The sequence below is a fragment of the Cervus canadensis genome, chromosome 15 (assembly GCF_019320065.1).
Source record: "Cervus canadensis isolate Bull #8, Minnesota chromosome 15, ASM1932006v1, whole genome shotgun sequence".
Classification (NCBI taxonomy): Eukaryota; Metazoa; Chordata; class Mammalia; order Artiodactyla; family Cervidae; genus Cervus; species Cervus canadensis.
This window is the reverse complement of record NC_057400.1, coordinates 59,939,732-59,963,655: the sequence shown is the minus strand read 5'-3', so window position 1 is coordinate 59,963,655 and position 23,924 is coordinate 59,939,732. Positions and strand designations below refer to the sequence as shown.

Sequence of the window (23,924 nt, the reverse complement as noted above, 5' to 3'; positions counted from 1 at the left end):
CTGAACTATGGTTTTCTCTGGATATGTGCCCAGGAGTGGGATTGCTGGATCATATAGTAACTCTATTTTTAGTTTTTTAAGGAAACTTCATACTGTTTTCCATAGTGACTGTACTAATTTGCATTCCTACCAACAGTGTAGGAAGGCTCCCTTTTCTCCAAACCTTCTCCAGCAGGTAATAGTATTTGTAGACTTTTTGATCATGACCATTCTGCCTGGTGTGAAGTGGTACCTCACTGTAGCTTTGATTTGCGTGTCTCTGATAATTAGCAGTGTTGAGCATCTTTTCATGTTCTTGTTGAACATCTGTATGTCTTTTCTGGAAAAATGTTCTGTTTAGATCTTTGCCTATTTTTTGATTGGGTTGTTTTGTTTTAATATTGAGCTGTATAAGCTATTTGTGTATTTTGCAAATTAAGCCTTGATGGTTGCATCATTTGCAAATATGTTCTCCCATTTCATAAGTTGTCTTTTTGTTTTATTTATGGTTTCCTTTGTTGTGCAAAAACTTTTAAGTTTAATTAGGTCCCATGCATTTATTTTTGCTTTTGTTTCCATTAATCTAGTGGATGGATTCCAAAAAATATTGATGCAAGTTATGTCAGAGTGTTCTGCCTATGTTTTCCTCTAGGAGTTTTACAGTGTCCAACCTTACATTTAGGTCTTTAGTCCATTTTGAGTTTATTTTTGTATATGGTATTAGAAAATGTTCTAATTTCATTCTTTTATATGTAGTTGTCCAGTCTTCCCAGAACCACTTATTAAGAGACAATCTCTTCTCCATTATATATTCTTACTTCCTTTGTCACAGATGAATTGACTATTTGTTTATTTTTGTTTTTATTCCCTCTCCTAGAGGAAAACATAGGCACAACAGTCTTTGACATTAATCGCAACAATATCTTTTTGGATCCATCTCCCAGAGTAATGGAAGTGTTTTCACATTAAGAATCTTAAATGTTAACCTATCAGGCCTATAGGATAGTGTAGATGATGAAGTGTTGAAGAGATTTAAGCAAGGAAATAACTAGATCAAGTTTGCATTTTACTTCAGGTAAGATTTACTGTACTTCAAATAGTACTGTGGAGGATAGATTTGAGAAGGAGTAACAGTTAGTGGAAGAAAGAACAAATAAAAAACTGTTTCCTTAATCCAAGTAAGAGATGACAAAGACCACAACTAAGGTCAAGATAGGAATGGAGAAAACGGACTTATTCAAGAAATATTTGCATGCAAACCTAGCCAGTATAGACATCTGAGAGGGTAAGGAATGTAAAGTGAAATTTTAGATTTCTAATTTGGATAAATGGTAAAGATACTAAAGGAAAGAGAATATGCGAAGAGGAGCCAATGAAAAAGGAAAAACAAAAGTTCAACACAGTCAATTCTGTTTGAGAGGCCAATGAGCTATGTAGGTGGCAAGAACAAATAGGAAACTGGATGTGGAAATTCAGAACTTGAATGAGAGTTAAGACTGGAGATAGATATAGGAGTCATTAGCAAATAGGTACATGTTCAATCAGAATGGGGAATTTTACTCAGGTGACTCTTATGAGAAAAGCAGCTTGCAAAAGACATAACCCAGGGCTATGACAACATTTACTGTGTGGGTAGAGGAAGATGTGTCAGCAAGAGGATGGTCAAAAAGATACAGGAATAGCTCGAACGATACGGCTTCATGGATCTTATAGGAGAGAGCTTCAACAAGTGAAGAATAACGGCACCAAATGTAGCAGGGCTTCAGCAAGATAAGGACTGACAGAATCCACTGGATTTAGCAGTCAGTAAGACGTCAGGGACACTGAGGGAGGCGAACATCAGAGTGATGGAAGGGCACATCGTGGAGAGGCTGAGAAATCAATGGGAAGGAAGCAAGTGGAGAAGCTTCTTCACAGGATATAAATCTATCATGGCACTGTAGGAAAACTGAGAGGACAGTGGGTATTTGACTACTGTTTGTTTAAAAAAAACAAAGATTCACTTAATCACGTTCATAGATTACAAGGAACACAGAAAGATCCATTTTCTTTGATAAATAACATCAAGTGTTAGTTGCTCAGTTATGTTTGACTCTTTGCAACCCCATGGACTGTAGTCCACCAGGCTCCTCTGCCCCTGGGATTCTCCAGGCTAGATGACTAGAGGGGGTTGCCATTCCCTCCTCTAGGAAATAACATCAAAGAGATCATAGATTAATAAAAACTGAAAGAATTAAAAAATTCATTTAAAACCGTTATTTCTTCCCCACTAAATCTTTCATCTATATGCCTAGCAACCTTCAACTTGGACTGATTGTACTTTTCCTGACTTTTGCAGCCAACATTTCTGCTGGCATTGCTAATAAGCCATGAATGCAAGCAACATAATGGAGAAGGAAATAGGAGGGGGGAAACAAGGCCCTGAAGAATTCAGCCTGGAAAATCACCTTCTGAAGGGGTCCAGGTTGGCTGGTCAGACACTGAGTAATGCCAAGTTGGCTCTACTCCTCTGAAATGTATCCAAACTACAATCTGAAATGCTAAACACTGCAGAACCCAAAAAAATTCATATGCTATAAAGTATGGGCTTGGTCCACTTAAAAAGGTTATTGTTTTCCCGAGAGAGACTACGGTGTCTGTAAGTGGTGGCATGAAAGCAAAGCAATTACTTAATTATCTTACTTCCCAGCAGAAGATGACATCTAACCATTACTGTTTGGCTGCATACCTTTTAGTATCATCCCTTCTCTGTGAACACCCAGGGGTGGTGAAATCAAAGGTGTTCTGAGAACACTCCTGGGCGTGTTGTACTGACTTTGGCAAGCCCAGGAGCTCTGCCTAGTTTCAGGTGGCAGACTCTTCTTGATTATTACTGTGATGGTAGTACTGGGGCACAGAGAAGGCAGTGGACTCCCACTCCAGTCCTCTTGCCTGGAAAATCCCATGGACGGAGGAGCCTGGTAGGCTGCAGTCCATGGGGTCGCTAAGAGTCGGACATGACTGAGCGACTTCACTATCACTTTTCACTTTCATGCATTGGAGAAGGAAATGGCAACCCACTCCAGTGTTCTTGCCTGGAGAATCCCAGGGACGGGGGAGCCTGGTGGGCTGCCGTCTATGGGGTCGCACAGAGTCGGACACGACTGAAGTGACTTAGCAGCAGCAGCAGCAGCAGTACTGGGGCAAAAGCAATGCAGAAAGTAAAATCCACTTTTGCTGCTTATTGGTTATTTCACATGTTTTGCATAATAATTGGAAAATGAACCCTAAGGACTTCTTATATTTCTGACTCAGCCTTCAAGTGAAAAAAAATTTTTATTGGGCTTATTTTTTACAAGCTGCCTTAAATTCTTTTGGGGGGAAAGGTAGAATATCCATAAACTTAAAAAAAAAAAAAAAAAACCCAAGAATACTCAGTTGTGGACACAGAAGTCAATTAGTGGCAAATTCAATGACAAATCAAAATACAATTAACAAATTGAAGCAAATATACAACATAAGGCTAGAAAGTTATGTTTTCCTGGTGGTTTCTAGAAGGGAGTGTCAGTACTTAGATCTCTTCTTTGATTTTGAAAGATAGTTCAAAAGATTGAAAGTAGTGAAAATGAGGAGACCTATACTAAAACATATTCCTATGAGCATCAATAATGAACCTTAATAATTTCCTTACCTATTAAACTTCTACCCAAGTATATCAGTATTTAACCAGGTGTGCCAGCCTCCTTCCTAATGCCTCACCCCAAAAGTCTGCTCAGCTATTGCTTAAAACCCTAATATAGCCTAAAATTACTTATGATTTCTAGGAAATGATGATTTACATATAAATCAGCAACTTCTCATGACTCAAAACCATTAAGGCAACTAAGAAAAGCCTCCAGATGAACCTGCTGAGAAAGTCTCTTCCTAGACTCTGGTCTAAGTTAAGGTGGATGCTCCATCTCTCCTGGCATCCGGAACCACTTGTTTCACAGCTGACAGTGGTAGCTGAGATCCTGAATAGCTCAATGAAACATCGGACAATTGTTTAAGGTTTCAAAAGCTCAGCACTAGGAATTTAATGTTTGCTGTTTCTAAGTTCTAGGAAGATGCTGCAGCTTCTAATGTTTAGTGTTAGACCTACTTTGTTAAAAGTCAAAGAAACTAAAACACTGAGTTTCACAAGTCACAGTCTTCTTGGTTTATAGCTCAAAAAAAAAACCTAATTGATAAATGCTAAGAAAAAATAATTACATATAATAACTGTATTGCTTATTGACACAGTAAAAAATAGGAGTCTTGTATTCCTCAGACCTCATTTATCTCTCTTCTAGAAAACTGTAAAATATGTCCACAATAACAAAAGAATTAACTCTAAAATTTATAACACTTAAGCTTAAATTTTATATATGACTTGTAATATTTAAAACAAAAACAAACAAACAAAAAAACCCTATCTTTTCCAGTACTGAGATGACAAGTTTTGGAAATCTGGGGACATTTTTCTCTGTTGGTACATAGTAGATGCTAAATTAAAACATTTTTAAATTACAGAATTAAAATAGAAGTGTCCTTGCCTAAAGTCAGAGAGAACTAGACAATAACAGACCATTATTCATGAAAGTTTTATTTGGGAAGGTGAGAAGAGTAGAACATTCTTATGATGGTCCTTCTTTGTAGTGAAGGAAAGAATAGATCTTCAACTGACTACCTGGGGGGAAAAATAGAAAATGCCATATTAGAAAAAAAAAATCTAAGTTGGTATTCCTAACTTTTATCAAGGGTCTATATATTGTGCTAAATGCATTGCCTATACCAGTGTACCAGTGCCTATAGCTTACATGTTAAAGAATTAACAGACTACGCCACACACAGGCAGGCACACACACACCCCTCATTGCAGCATGTAATAGTCCTGCCAAATCATCCTAATATTTATTTGCTCCCACCGTAATGAACACCCTTGTCCCTTCTCTCCTCCAAGCTACTAGCCCGTCCTTATTCCTCCATGACTACAGTGACACCTCTCCTCCCACTTCCAATTCCTCAAATCAAACTCATAATTATAATTTCCCTGACCAAGAGACGGAAGTAGTATGGGAGAGAATATATAATTGGCTGAATATGTAGGGGTTTTTTAAGCACCCAGAGCAAATTAAATGACACATAACAGAAGGAAAAATCTGGTCTTGGTTCACACTATTGTTTTCAAAAATGTAAAATTTCAGTATGGTGCCAAACCATACAATGACTAACCAATGAGAAACCAATAAAATATGACAGATCCTATGAGACTGGGTGATAGTGAAAGCCTGCGGGCTTTGTAGGTGTGTGCCTAAAGATCCCTTCCATCAACCACCTATGCCTGTTATTAAAGATCAGCTCAGATACTCACAACATTGAAGAGCTGGGTTTTTTTTTAACTTCTTTATTATTTAAAAAATACACTATATTCTTCCATACCAAAAAGTAGAAGGAGCTATAAAAGTAAAAACCAAAACCTTCAATGGCTTCCCTGAACATTCTATTTAATATTTGTATAAAGCAGTTTTTAATATAAGAAGGCCTATTGATGCCTTAGAGAAATAGGATGCCTACAACAATCTTGTAATTATCCACTTAAACTAAGGATTTTGATTTTGAGCACAAAATTTCACTGTCTTTAGAGGGGTAAAAAAACAAAAACAAAAACAAACAAAAACCTAGTGGGTTTAAAAACAGGAAGATATTTTTATGTTCCTGTCTTAGGAACTATAGAGGGATAGATAATGACCTTGTTTATTCCTTCTCATAGAAAGTAAGAAAATTTATTTAATTCTATTAATCCTTAATTATCTCATTCTCTAAATAGTGATATTTGTAACTTCTCCCTCTGCTAAACATTTAAGAATCAATTGATAACCAGTTGGTTGAAAGGTGTCATGATATATGTTTTAGAGACAGAAAGCCTATGGCTCATCTCTAAAAGACCATACCTCTTTATTTACCTCTTCCTCCTCTTGGGTGGGCCCAGCTTCCTTAAAAACATCAGAAGAAAGGAATTAGTTGAATAATCAAGGCAATACAAAAACACCTCATTCCTGCCCTTCCCATTAAGTTGTGACTCATTCTCCAAATGTGGTTGCTGCCTCTGGTAGTTTAGTGTCACGTGCCTCCCTTAGGGAGCAAATCCAGTGTCTTCAACAACACTCGTATATAAATAGTATAATTACAGCATTCTTTATGTCACACCAAAGACACTGCAAAGCTATTCACATTATTTATTGCAAAGCTATGGCATTATTAGCTACAATTAGAAAGTAAAACTAACACTAGTTTAAAATATCATTTCCTGGTAAATCCAGATTTTTCAATAGCAGAAAATGATAGGAGGGAGAAGGGATGAGTTTGAGAGGAAAACTAATAAAGTTATCACTTAGTGGAATGCTTTGGTTGTTTTTGTTGTTTAGTCACTCAGTCGTGTCCAACTCTTTGTGACCCCATGGACTGTAGCCCACCAGGCTCTTCTGTCCATGGGATTCTCCAGGCAAGAATACTGGAGTAGGTAGCCATTTCCTTCTCCAGGGAATTTTCCTGACCCGGGGACTGAACCACATCTCCTGCATTGGAAGGTGGATTCTTTACCACTGAGCCACCAGGGAAGACGGAAAAGGAAATATAAAGATGCAAAAGGAAATGACAAAAACATGGAAAATGACAAGAAATAGGTCCTTGGAAATTCCCTGGTGGTCCACTGGTAAGATTCTATGTTTCCAATGCAACATGGGTTTGACCTCTGATTGGGGAATTAAGATCCTGTATGCCCTGCAGTGAGGCCAAACATAAAATAAATTTAAAAATTGTTAAATTTTTTTTTAAAGGAAAGAAATAGGTCTTTATGAAAGACATAATGCTTGGCTTCCCAGGTGGCACTAGTGGTAAAGAACCTGCCCGCCAGTGCAAGAGACATGAGTCATGGCTTTGATCCGTGAGTCGAGATCCCCTGGAGAAGGGAATGGCTACCCACCCCAGTATTCTTGCCTGGAGAATCCCATGGAGAGAGGAGCCTGATGGGCTACAGGCCATGGGGTCACAGAGTTGGACACAACTGAGCGACTTTCACGTTCACTTTTTCAGGCAAAAATTCCACGCAGGCATTGACTTGACTTGTTGCCATTGGGATGAACCATTTGCTGCCACATCTGAGTGCCTTTCTTAATTTCCTCCCCAGGTCAGAACACTGTCTCCACGGGCCCTGTCTGGCTTGATCAGTGAGACATGGACCAGGCTGGTCGGTGTCCCGAGTTGGGGGTGGGTGCAGGGGTGGGGATCCGCATCTCTGCACCACACAGCCTCACGCCTTCCCTCTCCTGTGTGTGCTTGCTGTGCCCCCTTAAATCTGACGACAGGCAGCGAATCCACAGGGCGCCTCCTTTTCAGAGCAGCCCAGAGTAAAGCAAACGACTGGGCAAGATACAGGTTTCAGAGTGCCGCGGCCTATCTCTGTGCTCTCCTCCCACGGGGAGGCTGAAATCAAACCCAGTGCCTTGACGTTCCTGGGGGGCACAGCCCTTGTAGTGCGCTGTTGCCCAACTCACTGGCTTTGTGTGTGTGTGTGTGGGGGCGGGGGGGGCGGTTCCAGGCCAAGCCCCTGAGGCCTCAACCCCTTTTCTGCATGCCCCTGGCACGCTGTGACCCCAAAGCTAGGCGGCCTAGTCCTGGCAAACAGCAGAGGTCACTATTGACAAGATCTTGCCTGTCAGTGACTTTTAATAGCTTTTAAGGGGCTTGGCCCTCTCATTTATCTCTGTCTCCCGGGCTTGAGGGGAAAATGCTGCGACTGTTTTCCTTACAACGTCAAGGCCCTGCCTGCTGTCATCGCCTTTTGATCAGCCACACTCAGTACACTGAACTTTCTCCTCTGCCTTCAAAGTCCCAAGCTGCCAAGCTAGTGTCTGCAAAGTAGTAGTATAGGGCATGCAATTTTAGCCACTAAAGACATAGAGGTGGACTATCTCACGTTCTACATTCCATTTCACATGTTCCACATTCTACTTAGAAACAGGCATATGATAGTCTCCTATGCATATTTTTCAGGATGCTCCCCACCCTATGTAGTCCTCAGAAAATCCTGCCCATGTGTTTAAGAATTCATTACTTAAACAAATGACACTACCCCACGCCCTTTAATCAAATGTCACCCTCAAGTTAGCAATTCTGTATCCAAAGCCAAACTTCTGATATGAATAAAGCTGTTTGAAGACTTTGATTCACATATAATAAAAATTGTTGAGAAAAGATAAAAGACCCTTTAAAATGTCATTCTGTAAGTTTCCTTAATAGTATCCTTTCCACCTCAATCTTGTCCAGTGTTGGTTTATAAACACCAAGTTAAAATCCTTGCTTGCATGAAAAAGCTTTTAATCCTCTTCATGATCTTCTGAAAGGCCATACTGAAACCCTAACCACTGTGGGCTCAATACTATGTCCTTCACCATCCAACCCACGCAGAGTAGATCAGTCTTTGACAGTACAACCAAACAAAGCAGGGAAAAGGGATACAAGTGCCCCACCTCAATTAGGCACACTGGATCTTGTAGCTCTTCTTATTTTTTTTCTTGATCATTTGCATAATTGCAGTTCTTTTCTGAGTCACCTTGCCAATGGAGTCTTGGCTGCCAGCCCTGTAAATTGCTTTCATACAAATCTAAAAATCAAGAAGTAAAACACGTTGTCCCAATTAGCCAAAATCCAACCCAGTTCACTGTTGGACCCAAACAGGACTTTCTAAAGACAGATAAAATCAGTGCTGCTCACTTTAGTATTCAACCCCTAAAGATAAATTTGGTTTACTGTCCTCCTTCTGGCTGAGAGAGAAATAAAGCCTTAATATTCTCGTTCAGGGTCACCGGCTGTGTTGATGTTGCGGAGGTTGTAAAATAGACTGAGGTTGGGGGCTGGTGGTGAAAGATGAAGGGAACAAAGCTTCCTTATGGTTACCCAGCCAGCCCCTGCCCACCAGTGGGAGGCCTGGAGAGGACAGAGGAGCCAAACTCACCTCCGCGAGGGTACAGGACGGACATGGAGAGAGTGTGTATGCTGGCTGACGGAGCGCACTCTGACGTGTATGCTAGTGATGGCTCCATTTGTTGACACGGCCGCTCATTTATGCGGCCGCTCTTTGTTCTTGACTGAACATAGATCATTCGGCAGAGCAAATCTTTGTTTCTTATGAGCTCATCTGCTCCTGCCGTCTGCGGCCACACCTGTAATAATAATTACGGCCCACTGCTTGAGATGCTGTAATCCTTTCTAGTGAAACCAACTGTGAGTTCACAAACAGAAGTTACTTAGCTAAGAGAGAATACCTGAATTGATGGAATCAGCTTCATTAGTCCCTTTTATCAGTTACTCTGGCTGTTTTTAGCCTTCATTAAGATTCAGATGATTAATATTTTTTAGTAACAGGGAAGAATCTTTACATTTTTCAAGGGAACTTTGGACAAGCATACTGAAGCAGTGTTTTCTAAAGAAAATAGCCTGATACTGAGAGAGAAAAGAACTGGTAAATTTGCACCTCAGATATTAAGTTAATAAAGGAAAGAGAATCCATGTAGAATCACTGGAAGTAAACACCTAAGAAATGGTGTCAGTAAATCATTATGTGTTGACTGTTTTGATCTTTCTTATGAGATGGGTATGTGTTTCAATATATACACTAATACACTACAATAATACACTAATAGACTCAAGTATGTTGCTAAAATAATTCTGCAGCATGAATAATAGTCCACCATTAAGTCAAAGCTGTCTGATGGTTTTTCAAATTCACTGTCATTAAAATGAAAAAATTTTAACACAGAACGTTTTTGTTTCAATTATACTGATTTTTAAGGACATGCAGGCCTTGTTCTAAAGTAACAGAGTTCCTTTTTTTTCTCCCCTTTCTGAAGAGGCATTGTTTGTCCTTGATATAATGTTCTTTACTAGATACTCAATAAGAAAAGGAATTTGTGATTATGGGCCTGTTTTCAGTTTGCAGTTAACATCTCTCTCTTGCTCTCTCTTTTTTTTTTTTTTCATCCTCAAAATAAGAGGAGTGGGTTTTTAAATCCATGTAAAGCAGATAAGACTTTTTTTTCCTCTACAAGGTTTCATTTCTAAAATCTGAGCCCAAATATTACAGCCTTCAATTGGTCTATTGTATTTTAGTCAGACAAAGGATTTAGTCAACTGCAGTGGCATTTCAGCTTTTTAATCCTGTTGCAAATTACTGGATGTACCATGAGATTTTTCTGTGGTGTATCAAATAAAATTCAACTTGAGAAAATAGAAGAGATGAAATGGAAACAAGTAAGGCCGTATCTAGGACAATGATAATGAATTAGCTTCATGAGGTCCATATTCAGCTATGAAAAAATGTTTTTGGATAGAATGAGTGTGTTTTACAAAACATATATTCATGAAGGAAAAACTGCTTTGAGTGATAAGGAACCCCAGAGTTTTACAACGAGCAATCAACATTGCCTCAAACCGCTGTTCTCAAAGTGGGCCCCTGGATGGGAAGCCCCAGCATGGGGTAGGGGGGACGCATAAGAAATGCAGTTTTTCAGGACACACCAGGGACCCGCCTGTTCAGAAACTCTGGGGCTGGAGCCCTGCCATCTGTATTTTAACATGCCCTTCAAGTGATTCTGTTGCCCACTCAGGGTTGGGAACCATTGCCTTAGACGAGTGCAGCAGCTTCCTATTCAACCTACTTACCTCCAGACTTCCTTCCCCAACATTATTCTCCATGCTGTTGCCAGGATGCCCCTCAAAACTACTCATCAATCATGCCAGCCCCTTCTTTAAAACTCTTTCCCAGTTCCCCGTTGCTCTTGGACAGGTTATTCACGGTATTCAGTTCTTTACGCACTGGTTCCTGGTTAGCTCTGCTGCTCCGTCTCTCCCGACTTCCCCTGATCACTCCAGTCCTCCCACACCCGTCAGCCCACGTGCACACACAGGCACACACCTCCACAACCTGCCCGCCCACAAGGGTTCAGTCATTCTGACCTCCTTTCAGTTCTGCAGGCACACTACCGGCTTCTTGTCATCCCTGGGCTCTGGCCGTGGCTCCTTCCTCCAGAGATGCACCTTGCCCCCTGCCTTGTCACCCAGGTTCCCTGCCTTTCTGCATCTAGATAACTTGTTTTCATCCTTCCAGGGCTTGCGTTGATTTTTACTTATCTCCTCCAGGAAACTTTGCCTGAACACTGCCACCCATGCCTCGACTGGATTCCTTTAACATGTGTTACCACAGAATGTTCTGTATACTTCCATCATTGCACTCACCACCCAGAATTACCAATTTGTCTTTATCCCCCCCTGACTAAACTATAAATTTCTAGATGGGAAGGGCTATCTCCTACAGTTTGGATATCCCAACATCTAGCACAGGACTTGGTTCATAATAAGCATTTAATAAATCTGTCTTGAATGAAAGAATGTTTTCTTTGGTACAAAGATGAACAGAATTGGGTCCAGAGAGGTCGAGAGTCCTGACACATCTACTTCATTGGCATTAACACCCTGATCCCTGTTAATGGCTCAGTGTTCTTGTCATTAAATCATACTGTTTTTCAGACCCTCAGAAAACTCACCCCAATTATTCTTTTTTTTAGCTGCTCTACTCTAGAGAGAGAACTGGGATTCAGCAGTCTTTGGGATTCAATTTGTAACAGTTTTACTAACTTGATTATGATTTTGTGGTAAGATATTCTAGGGAAGGTGATACCAGGAATCCTGACTAATCACTTAGTATATTACCTCCCTAATTCTCTAGCACACACAGGCCATCTATTGTCTGCATCATACAAGAGTCCTCAGATCTTTGCAAGATTCAAGTGCTCTTCGACGTGAAAGGTCTTATAAGGTAGCTAAACCGGGACAGTCACCTCACATGGTGGGTGAGGATATGGGTTCTGGCTCAGACTGGTGACTCAGCTCTTGCCCCCACCCTGTGCCAACTGCTGGGACGTGTAAGCTTCAGCGCCCTCACCTACAAAGTCCAGGAGAAGCATATGGCACCGTTGTGGAGACTGAAGAAAGGGGATTGATTGAATGCATTTAGCACAATGGGCTGCAGGAAGTGTTTGAGAAATACAAGCCAAATTAAAATTAATACGGTGTTGAGAACTGTAGTGACCAGTTTCAGCAGAGACCAGATTTATGGAAAAGTTGAAATGCAAGTTAATATCGACTTTAGACTAAAGTTTAACTAAAGGAAAGGGCATTGCTTCTTATATGTGTTATTTTCAAAAATTTTTGTCTAGCAATGGAGATATGATGATAAAAGTCAGATCCCTAAAGTTCAACATTAACATAATGGCACCATTTTTTTCAGCTTTATTGAAGTATAATTGACACATAAATTAGTAAGATATTTAAAGTGTACATTGTGGTGATTTGATATGCATGTATATTGTGAAAAGATTCCCACCACCTAGTTAATTAACATATCCATCACATATTTAACCTTTATTTGTTGAAGAACAATAAAATTTTACCCTTTTAGGAAATTTCAATTATATAATTACAGTGTTATCAACTGTAGTTGCCATGCTTTACATTAGATTCTTAGACTTTATTTGTCTTACAGCTAAACATCTGAATCTTTTCACCGATCTCTCCTTATTTCCCCCAGCACTCTCCAGGTACCCTGGAAACCACTTTTCTGTTTCTGTGAGTTAGATTTTTTTTTAATTTAACATGTTAGGGATACCATGCAGTCAGTATGTGTAAACTTGCCTTGTCTTTCATTTAGCTTAGTGTATTTCACTTAGCATAATGCCCTCATAGTGGCATTTTAATGTAAGCTGTTTGTTAAAGGCAAAACGTTTCAGCATTTTAAAATTGTCTCCCTTTTTTCATTTGTAAAGATTGAACACACTGTTAAGATCATGGAATTAAGACAACCACGGTATTTTTGTTTTTCAGAGTACAAGTGCTGTGCACGGCTTTGAGTATAAAGGAATATGGTAGACTTGTCCAATTAAGATTCTAACTCTTCCTGCTTTCAAATCATGGTCAGCTCATAATCTTACTCTGCACCCTTTAGAATAATCTAAACATTAAGCTTCTCTTGGATTCAGTGGGAACACTATGCCCAGCCAGGCTTCACGAAGTAGAGTGAGAAGAGAGACAGTCCTATAGTGAAGAATGGAATTTTCAGTTGTCCTTAGATGATGGCATTAGGAAGGATTCAAAGAAGGGATTCAATGAATTAGGCCTGTAAGAATGAGTTGCAACTGGCCCTTTTATAGAGAGGCCCTTGTTAGAGCTGACACTCTGCTTTTGTATTCTCCAATGACTTCTGAAAGATAGTGTATACACTGCTTCAGAAGGATCAGGAAATTCACTGGTTTCATTAAGACGTTAATGTGTCAGTAGACATGCTCACTGCATAATTAAAAAGAATCCAAACCCCTTTCTATTAATGAACAGATGGCCAATTTAATTACAACATTGTTAAACATTTGTTGACTGTACCTTCATTCTTGATGCAGTACTAGAGCTTAGATGATCAAATACATACTCTTTATCAAGTCTATATTTTAAGAGAGAAAAATCTGGCTTCAGCACTTGCTAGCTGGGAAATGGTACTTAACCTCTCTAAGCTTTAGTTTTCTGATGTGTTGAATGGAAATCTGTAAAACTGTACATCGTCCTTAGGTCTGAGAGTTAAATGAGATCATCTCTGTGAAGAGGGAAGCATAGTACCTGACTGATAGGGCTCAGCAAACATTAGCTATTATAATACAAACCCATTGTTTCAAATCTATCATTGGAGGTTAAAGATGTGGAACGAACACACACGCACAACACACACACATACACACACACACACACCCTGCCAGTCCCAATTAAAATTTCAGTGGAAGCTCAGAACGAGAGGCTGTCATGATGGGGGCTATAGTTCCCTTCCTCCTGGAAATTCCATGACACATTTTACACACAAATATGCTTGCACTCAGCTGAGATGGGGCAATAATATTCTGGAACCTAGTCAGCCCTTGAGAGAAGAATGACTGAGAATGTTTGTGCTTTTTCTATTCTTTCACTTGAGGGCCTCAAGAACACACCTTGGCCCCCCATCTCCTCACTCTCCTGGTCTGACCTACTCCACCTTTCTCTTTCCCTCTCACATCTGGTCATGCTCAGCACTCTCTCTAGATCTGTGTTTTTGCTCTTTTCCCACCAGCTTTCCAAGTCCCCCCCCTCTTCTTCTCATGTTTTCCCTCCCATCGTCCTCCCATCCCACTGCCAGCACCTCATTCTAAGAAGCAGTCCCTATAAAGCCTTTGAAGAAAGCTCAGCGATGTGTATTTTGTCTCATGCACACAGCGAACTGGTTTGACTGATTAATTGGTCATTGGTACAGTCATTGGTTGATGGAGAGCTAGAAAGAAGAAAAAAGAGGGTTCACTTCAGCTCTCCATGGAATAGGGGGCATAAGATTAGTGACATCTCTGAAATTAATTCAGAAGGATAACAACAGATTGAAATAGACTTGTTCATTCTGTTCTGCAATTTGAGATAAATGAGTCTTCCTTGGTGCCTGAAGAGGATACTGTTGTACAACAAATTTGTACAATGAATTCCCCTGCAGGGTTTTATAGACTGGAAATGAGAATCATTTAAGAGGGTATTGGATATGCTATGACTGGTAGATCATATTAAATTCACCTTCTTTGACCAACCTCTATGCTGTTCTCAGAGTCAAATGATAAATTACCTTTTCTTCAGAACCTTGTTTTCTACTCTGGAAATACATGGAGCCCTGGAATTTTCATTTCATGCATCTATCCAAAAATGCAAAATATTGTGAGTCCAGAGTTATAGAATGAAAATGTGACTTCAGATAGACTAGTGAAAGGATAGAGGGTAAAGGCTGAGATTTGTAATCTGTTATTGTTGTGATTACCCTGTAGAAATCATTTGATCTGTCTCATCATATCAAAATGCTGCAGGTTTCACTTCACCTCTGGAAGTCATGACTAATGGGTTGTTTGGTCACATTTTCTCAATTTCAGAAAAAAAATTTCAAAATTTTCTTCATTCTGTTATATGAAGATGACTACAAAATAGCAGCATACACCAATGTAACCAATCATGGCATGACCCCTAAGCGGCCAGCAGTCCTGGATGGCAGCACTTTCATAGCTGACACACCCAGAGGGAGGTGTGTCTTCACATGCAGTGCGCGGGGAAGTTTTTCTCTTACACACCTGTGCATTCAAACACCTCGGGTCAGAGCAGGGTCTCACCATGCCTTTTACTTTTCAATCATCACTTTTGAGGTCAGCATTTCTAATATACAGTCCTAAAGATAACTCTAGAGTCAGTATTCAGGAAGCTAGTTGAGGTCTTGATATTTTGCTTTTGTTTTCTTCTTCATACTCAGTTATGCTAAATAATTATGTTCATGGGCATGTAGGAAAGAAGAATTAGGAATTTGGCCAATTACTAAAATTAGTTGCTGTTTTAATTGGATGCAAGTATTTGTAAGACATCAGAAATCTCTATCAATTGCAATTTCCCCCCATTTGAAAGTATCAAATTTGACATATTTTTTAAAATCACAAATGTCTTATTTAGGTTCCTGGCTATTTCTCCCAGAATGAATTAACTATAGTTTTGGGATTTTTTTATGGGAGGGGGTTGATTTGTGAGTGTAGAACAAACAGACCATCAGAAACTTTTAAAACTTTACAAACCATGCATAAAACAGACATGGGAAGGAACTTTAAGCTTTATTGGATTTATTCAGTGGCTTCCACAGCTTCCCCCAAGGAACTAAGATACAGTTGTGACTATGTTTATTTGAAAGAAGCAAAATTGTGCTAAATAGATACTTTTTGTCTTTTAGGAGTCATAGAGTTAGATGTGATACTTTTTTCCTTATATGGATTTAATTGATACTGCTATAAATTCCTTTTGTATAAAGATGCAAACAAAATCACAAAATGTAACAAGAGAAAACAAGATTTATAACACATGTCCAGAGAAAAAGGATCGTCCCTCCCTCTCAGGAAAAAACAACTCCTTCAAATGAAACATGAACCATGCCATGGTCAACAGATTAGAGCTGAATCTAGGAAGGCAGTGAGGCAAGATAACGGACTCTGGAGGGCAACACCTCATTTTTGTCTCTGCATTTTCCTGCCTATAGAGAAGTATAAACCACCCCAGAGATAGGGGAAGGCTTTGAAGAGCTGCAGCAACCTACTTTATAGACTTAGCATCTGAAACCAGAATCATGAAGTGTAGCACAGTTCTGTGCCTGGCTTTGCAAATTTGATCAAACTTTTAAGTAAAAGTAGAGAGATAGTAAAAGACAAGTGGCTTAAAGATAACTGTCAGATTGGTAGATGCTTGATCAGAGCCTAAATTCAGAATTGAAATATTTATCTTTCAAATGCCTGGGTCAGTGGGACCAACAAAAGGCCTCCTCAGAAAAAAATGATGAGGTTCATTGTTCCCACAGTTATTCAACATCCAGCATACGAAGAGCTCAGAGAGGTGGCAGACTGTGGGAACCGTTTCAACATTTATACAAAGAAGCCAAATTTAGTGTCGTGTCTGGGGTCCCATAACCCAGTCTAGGGGTGTGCTATTTCTTTTTCGATTCTTTTCCCCAAATGACTATAAGGTTGATTTCAGTTGGCTTCTAGATCACCATTCCAGCTCCTGTGTCCTCTTGGGCTTCCTTACAAGGGCACATCTGGGGTTCTAACCTGCGAATACCACGTATCTTCCTATTTCAGGATCGTGTGGTTGGTGTTAGTGCTACACTAGAGAAAAGTGGATCCAGTCTCGAAGCAGGAAGGACGAATCCATACCTGTTTTGTTGTGTGTGTTCTTCCCTGATGGCCAGGATGCCAACTAGTGATTCCGGTAAATTACGTATAAAACCGAGGCCAAACCAAACCAAACCAAAACCAGTCCACTGACACATCCTGATTACAAGTTTGATGTGAGAGAGCTGGGGTGTGATGTGCCTCTGTCAGTGGGTTTTAGTGGCAGTCTCTTGAGGGAACTTTGGGAGACTATACCTGAACCCAAAGAAATGTTGGAAAGGCTGAGAATTCCAGGCTCTCTTTGGCATATGGTAAAGGTGTTTCAGAGCAGCTGAGTCCTTTGTCCAATTCCATATGTAAATATTTAGGTAGCTCCTTTACCCATTCATAAATAGACTTATTATCTAACATTTTACAAACCCAAGTGAACATCTCTGAACAAAGTTTTGATAAATATGCCAAGAGCTGATTTATCAAAGTTGAGATTAAAAGGTACCGATGAGGCTCAATAGGATTATGATCCCTAGTCAGTTTCTGAAGATAGCCTTGTCTGTGAGTTTTACACCCATCTTACCCCTGCCGTGCTGTATAAGGAAGGAGTACATCAAGGCCGTTCCATTCTTATCATTTCAATAGGTGGATTTGAAACTCAGTGGCCTGCGAAGACTGGGAACAATTAGTTCTCAGGTAATTTTATCTGATGTAACACATCATTAGAGAGAATGTATTCCATCAATTATCTTTGTTTTTGTATCAATTCCCTCTTCCCAGCTCCCAAGGAGAAATAACCATGGAGTCTTAAGTACTGAACATAATATTTGAGGTTCTCTTTATATCCAATGAAGCATGGTCTTTGAGAATTCTCAACCCTTGTACTATACAAACTGTCTGAACTAAATGGATCTCGCCCGTGTGATTTTTCACAATGCTTCCATTGATAAACTAAGACGTCAGCCCCCTAAGCAAACGTGGTGGTGATGTCATTGCTGATACAGTTCCACCAAATCACACACTCTAGGGAGGCAAGAAAAGTCAAAGTTGCAACATGCTGATGAAAGAAAGCATTGCAGCAGGGATAAGGAGACCAGAGAAGACACTCAGATGCCAGCTGCTGAGCAGAAAGAGAAATCTATGCAGACTACACTGCTAGCACGGTACAAATACAAGCAAAAAATGTGACTGCGTCTTTTGGGGAAAAAGTGTTACTTTAAGACAAAAGTGCTAAGAAGTGAAATTTTGAATTCTACGTGACCTGGCAGGCAAAAGAAAGCTCTTATATTATAGTCATCCTGCAGTGCCCAACATTTAAACTCAGCATATTGTCATCTTTATCAGCAATAAGGTATATGGCAATAAACATATTAAAGTTCCCCTAACTAAGGAACCTTCTGTCCTTCGAATCTGTCTGAATGGGTTTCAGAGTCTCAGAAAAGTGAGGCGATTTCCAGAAGCACACATCTCTGAATACAATAACTTCTTTTTATTTTAACCCTTAGATTCCTGAGCACAGGGGAGGACAGTCTATGATAATTTGACCAGAAGTTGGCAGAAAACACAAAGCGCTTTCAGGAGTGGCAGATTCAGAGGGCCAGTGAGTCCAGTATGGAAAGAGGGAAGGTCCCAAGGACACGGAGTCCTTGAGGCCCCAGGACAGCTCTTCTTAACTCGGAAATGGGCGGTATCGTCACAGTGCTGCAGAGTGCATTAAAAAATCCAAAGAGTTTTAAAATTCATAAAATCCAACAAATATTAATTGGATATCCACTGTACCATGATGAAGAATACATAGTCTTTGCCCAGAAGTTGCTCATTTATAGCTGGGGAGATATACAAATAGGTAGTGTAACACAGATTGGAGCAATGACTAAAATTAGAACTTAGGGGCGACAGAAAATGGGCATCTTTGTTAGGAATGGCTTCCCCAAGGTGATGAAGCTTAAACCAGGGCTGGAAGGTGAGTCTAAGCTAGGTGGAGGAGGAAGTGGGTAGGAGGGCATTGCAAACAGAGGAGAAACAATCTGTACCAATGCATAAAAGCAAAAGAGATATGGCAACGTTGGGGAAAATGAAAGGAGTTCAGAATTTGCAGGAGTGTAGGGGACACCAGGGCTTCCCTGGGAGGTCAGCAGTAAAGAACCCACCTGCCAATGCAGGAGACTAGGTTTCCAACCCTGGGTTGGGAAGATCCCCCAGAGAAAGAAATGGTGACCCACTCCAGTACTCTTGCCTGGGAAATCCTGTGAACAGAGGAGCTTTACAGTCCATGGGGTCACAAGAAAGTCAAATATAATGTAGTGACTAAACAATAGCAATAGGGGACACCAGGAAAGTGGCAAGTGAGATAAGACTACAGATATAGGCAGGGACCAGTTCGTGAATTCTTCTTTTTCCATCTTCTTTTGTTTCTGTACAGAATTTGCTTGGTCTTGAAAGAACTAAATGTCTTAAAAAGCAGGCTTTGGTATATGTAGTTTACTTTAACATAAAAATACCCCAAATTATAGAATTGATTGTAAATTTTCATAAAAATCTTACTCCGTTCACTTCAGTCGCTCAGTCATGTCCAACTCTTTGTGACCCCATGGACTACAGAACACCAGGTTTCCCTGTCTATCCAACTCCCAGAGCTTTCTCAAACTCATGTCCATCAAGTTGGTGATGCCATCCAACCATCTTATCCTCTGTCATCCCCTTCTCCTCCTGCCTTAAATTTTTCCCAGCATCAGGGTCTTTTCCAATGAGTCAGTTCTTCACATCAGGTGGCCAAAGTATTGGAGCTTTAATTTCACCATCAGTGCTTCCAATGAATATTCAGGACTGATTTCCTTTAGGACTGACTGGTTGGATCTCCTTGCAGTCCAAGGGACTCTCAAGAGACTTCTCCAACACCACAGTTCAAAAGTATCAATTCTTCGGCACTCAGCTTTCTTTATGGTCCAGCTCTCACATCCATACATGACTATTGGAAAAACCGTAGCCTTGACTAGACAGACCTTTGTTGACAAAGTAATGTCTCTGCTTTTTAATATGCTGTCTATGTTGATATAACTTTCCTTCCAAAGTGTAAGCGTCTTTTAATTTCATGGCTGCAATCACCATCTGCAGTGATTTTGGAGCCCCAAAAAATAAAGTCAGCCACTGTTTCCATTGTTTCCCCATTTGCCATGAAGTGATGGGCCTGGATGTCATGATCTTAGTTTTCTGAATGTTGAGATTTAAGCCAACTTTTTCACTTTCCTCTTTCACCTTCATCCAGAGCCTCTTTAGTTTCTCTTTTCTTTCTGCCATAAGGGTAGTCCCATCTGCATATCTGAGGTTACTGATATTTCTCTCTTGGCAATCTTGATTCCAGTTTGTGCTTCATCTAGCCCAGCATTCCTCATGATGTATACTGCATATAATTTAAATAAGCAAGTGACAATATACAGCCTTGATGTACTCCTTTCCCAATTTGGAATCAGTCTGTTGTTCCATGTCCAGTTCTGTTGCTTCCTGACCTGCATACAGGTTTCTCAAGAGGCAGGTCAGGAAGCCTGGTATTCCCATCTCTTGAAGAATTTTCCATAGTTTGTTGTGATCCACACAGTTTTCACCTATTTCTCAGTAATTTATCATTAAATAGCAAAAACAATAACAAAAAATGGCAAAGCTTTAATCATGACCGATTCCAGGAGTAGGTATGTTTGGGATTGTGTTAGAAAGGCCGCTTGTTCATAAATATACCACGTGACATCTCACTGGGGTGGTGTCTGTCAGCAGAGCTCAGTTCCTCCCCTCACCTTCTTCAGGTCAGTGCTCAAACGCCATCCTCATAGTGAAGGTTCCTGTGAAAACTAGCAATGTCTGCTCTCCCCAGACCTACCCGCTTCGTGTTTCCGTTCTCTGTTTTAGTTTCTCCACAGTGAATTATAAACTTTTATATACTTTATTTGGGTATCTCTGTATCCTCTGTCTCCCATAAACTATACAAAAGCAGAGATTTCCTGTTGTTTGCTGCTGCATCCACAGGATACACAGTGCTACCTGTTACATAGTAATTATTCAATATATTTTAATGTAATTGGATGCAATAGCTTTGAATATGCAGACAAAGCCTTATACATACAAGGACATCTAATCTATGACCAAGTTGGCAACACAGGTTAGCAGGGAAAGGATGAATGATTCAGTGAAGTCATTTTATTACCTTTGAAAGTGAAAATTGCTCAGTCATGTCTGACTCTTTGTGACCCCATGGACCATATAGTCCATAGAGTTCTCCAGAATACTGAAGTGGGGAGCCTTTCCCTCCTCCAGGGGATCTTCCCAACCCAGGGATTGAACCCAGGCCTCCTGCATTGCAGGTGGATTCTTTACCAGCTGAGCTACCAAGAAGCCCAAGAATACTGGAGTGGGTAGCCTACCCTTCTCCAGAGAATCTTCCCAACCCAGGAATCGAACAGGGGACTCCTGCACTTGCAGGCGGATTCTTTACCAATAGAACTATCAGGGAAGCCCTTATTCTCTTTACCCAGCTTCTCTTTTTCCTAAAGTGGCCTAGCATTAGCAGAGCTGAATCCCTACAAATTAGATTTTTCTTTTAGTCTCTGATCCTATATATTATTCCCTTAATATCAATAAGACACAAAGCTATAGAACAAAGTGGGGTAATTATCCATACAGATTTTAAAATGTATTTCTTCCATGTGTGTGTGGGTCACTCAGTCATGTCCAACTCTTTGTGACCACATGGACCATAGCCTGCCAGGCTCCTCTGTCCATGGGATTCTCCAGGCAAGAATACTGGAGTAGGTTGCCATTTCCTTCTCCAGGGGATCTTTCTGACCCAGGGATCGAACCCTGGTCTCTCACATTGCAGACAGATTCTCTTCCTTACATCATACCTAAAAGTTAATTCCAAGTGGATTGAGGACTTGGAAGTGAAAATTTTAGAATTAAAATAATAGAATTTCTTTTAAAATTCCAGATAAGGAAGAATTTCTTAAGCAAGACAGAAAAAGTACAAATTATAAAGGATCAGATTGGTATATTTGACTGTATTAAGATTAAGAGCATCTATTCATAACATATTCAGTTCAGATCAGTCACTCAGCAAAAGGGTGCAGTACTTGGGTGCAATCTCAAAAATGACAGAATGATCTCTGTTCATTTCCAAGGCAAACCATTCAATATCACAGTAACCCAAGTCTATGCCCCAACCACTAATGCCATAGAAGCTGAAGTTGAATGTTTCTATGAAGACCTACAAGACCTTCTAGAACTAACACCAAAAAAAAAAAAAAAGTCCTTTTCATCATAGGGGACTGGAATGCAAAAGTAGGAAGTAAAGAGATACCTGGACTAACAGGCAAATTTGGCCTTGAAATACAAAATGAAGCAGGGCAAAGGTTTACAGAGTTTTGCCAAGAGAACACACTGGTCATAGCAAACAGCCTCTTCCTACAACACAAGAGAAGACTCTTCACATGGACATCACCAGATGGTCAATGCCCAAATCAGATTGACTGTATTCTTTGCAGCTGAAGATGGAGAAGCTCTATACAGTCAGCAAAAGCAAGACTGGGAGCTGACTGTGGCTCAGATTATGAACTCATTATTGCCAAATTCAGACTTAAATTGAAGAAAGTAGGGAAAACCACTAGACCATACAGGTATGACCTAAATCAAATCCCTTATGATTATACGGTGGAAGTGACAAATAGATTCAAGGGATTAGATCTGATAGACAGAAAGCCTGAAGAACTCTGGATGGAGGTTTGTGACATTGTATAGGAGGCAGTGATCAAGACCATTCCCAAGAAAAAGAAATGCAAGAAGACAAAATGGTTTTCTAAGGAGCCTTATATATAGCTGAGAAAAGAAGTGAAGCTAAGGCAAAGGAGAAAAGGCAGGATATACCCATCTGAATGGAGAGTTCCAAAGAATAGCAAGGAGAGATAAGAAAGCCTCAGTGATCAATGCCAAAAAAAAAAAAAAAAGAAGAAAAAAATAGAATAGGAAAAACTAGAGTTCTCTTCAAGAAAATTAGAGATATCAAGGGAACATTTCATGCAAAGAGGGGCACAATAAAGGACAGAAATAGTATGTACCTAATAGAGGCAGAAGATATTAAGATGTGGCAAGAAAATACAGAAGAACTATACATAAAAGATCTTCGCGACCCAGATAACCACATGGTGTGATCACTCACCTAGAGCCAGACATCCTGGAATATGAAGTCAATATGGGCCTTAGGAAGCATCTCTATGAACAAAGCTAGTGGAGGTGATGGAATTCCAGCTGAGCTATTTCAAATCCTAAAAGATGATGCTGTGAAAGTGCTGCATTCATAATGTATACCTTTTTAAAAAAGGAAAAGTTCAAGTCACAAACTGACAGAAGATATTTATATGCATGTAACCAACAGAGGATTAAAATCAAGAATATTTAAAGAAAATCTATAGTGAATAGAAAAGGATGAATATGGCAATATGAAAGTGTAAAAAAAAAATAAGTGAGTAACGTTGTTATAAATCAAAGACATGCAAATTAAAACTACAAGAAAATACTATGTTTTACTTTTCAGTTTGGCCAAACTTTTTTAAAGTTGGAAAATATCAAGTCTTCCCGAGTTTGGAGTAACAGAGCTCTCATCCATTGCTTGTGGGTGGGTAAGTGGTACAACTACTTAGGGAAAGAAAAAAAAATCCTTCTGACCCAGCAGTGTTATTTTTAGGTAGATAACTTAGAAAAACTGTTGCATATGTATATCTAGAGACACATACAAGAATTCAAGATAGAAGTTTTGCTTGCAACAACAAAATGCTGGAAACAGTTCAAACATACATTAATTATAGAATGGAAAAATGAATTTTACTAAAGTCACACAGTGGAAAACTCTACCACAGTGAAAGGGAAGACTCACACTTCATATGTCCGCCTGGATGAACCTTAGAAACACAGTGCTGAAGGAAGGAAGGAAATCATGGAAGAGAGCATGTGAATCTGTTACAATAACGTTCAAATCCAGTCACACTTAAGTAGTAATTTCTCTAGATATGTAGCAGAGTGATCCAAAAAAGCAATGAATTGTTGATAAGAATGAATTTAACAGTGTAATTGTTACCCCTGGCTGAGGGAAGCCGTATGGCCATAAGGGGACAAGGG

General features: G+C 39.9%; 1 long non-coding RNA gene across 1 annotated transcript; it reads right to left on the bottom strand.

The window, feature by feature from the left end:
* Window positions 1-4,566: 4,566 nt before the first annotated feature.
* Window positions 4,567-10,855, bottom strand: LOC122453992. Its single transcript, XR_006273254.1, has 5 exons — window positions 10,699-10,855; window positions 8,993-9,200; window positions 8,508-8,641; window positions 5,931-5,972; window positions 4,567-4,666 (listed from the first exon to the last, which is right to left on the bottom strand). It is a non-coding gene; the product is annotated as an uncharacterized LOC122453992 (long non-coding RNA).
* Window positions 10,856-23,924: the final 13,069 nt, after the last annotated feature.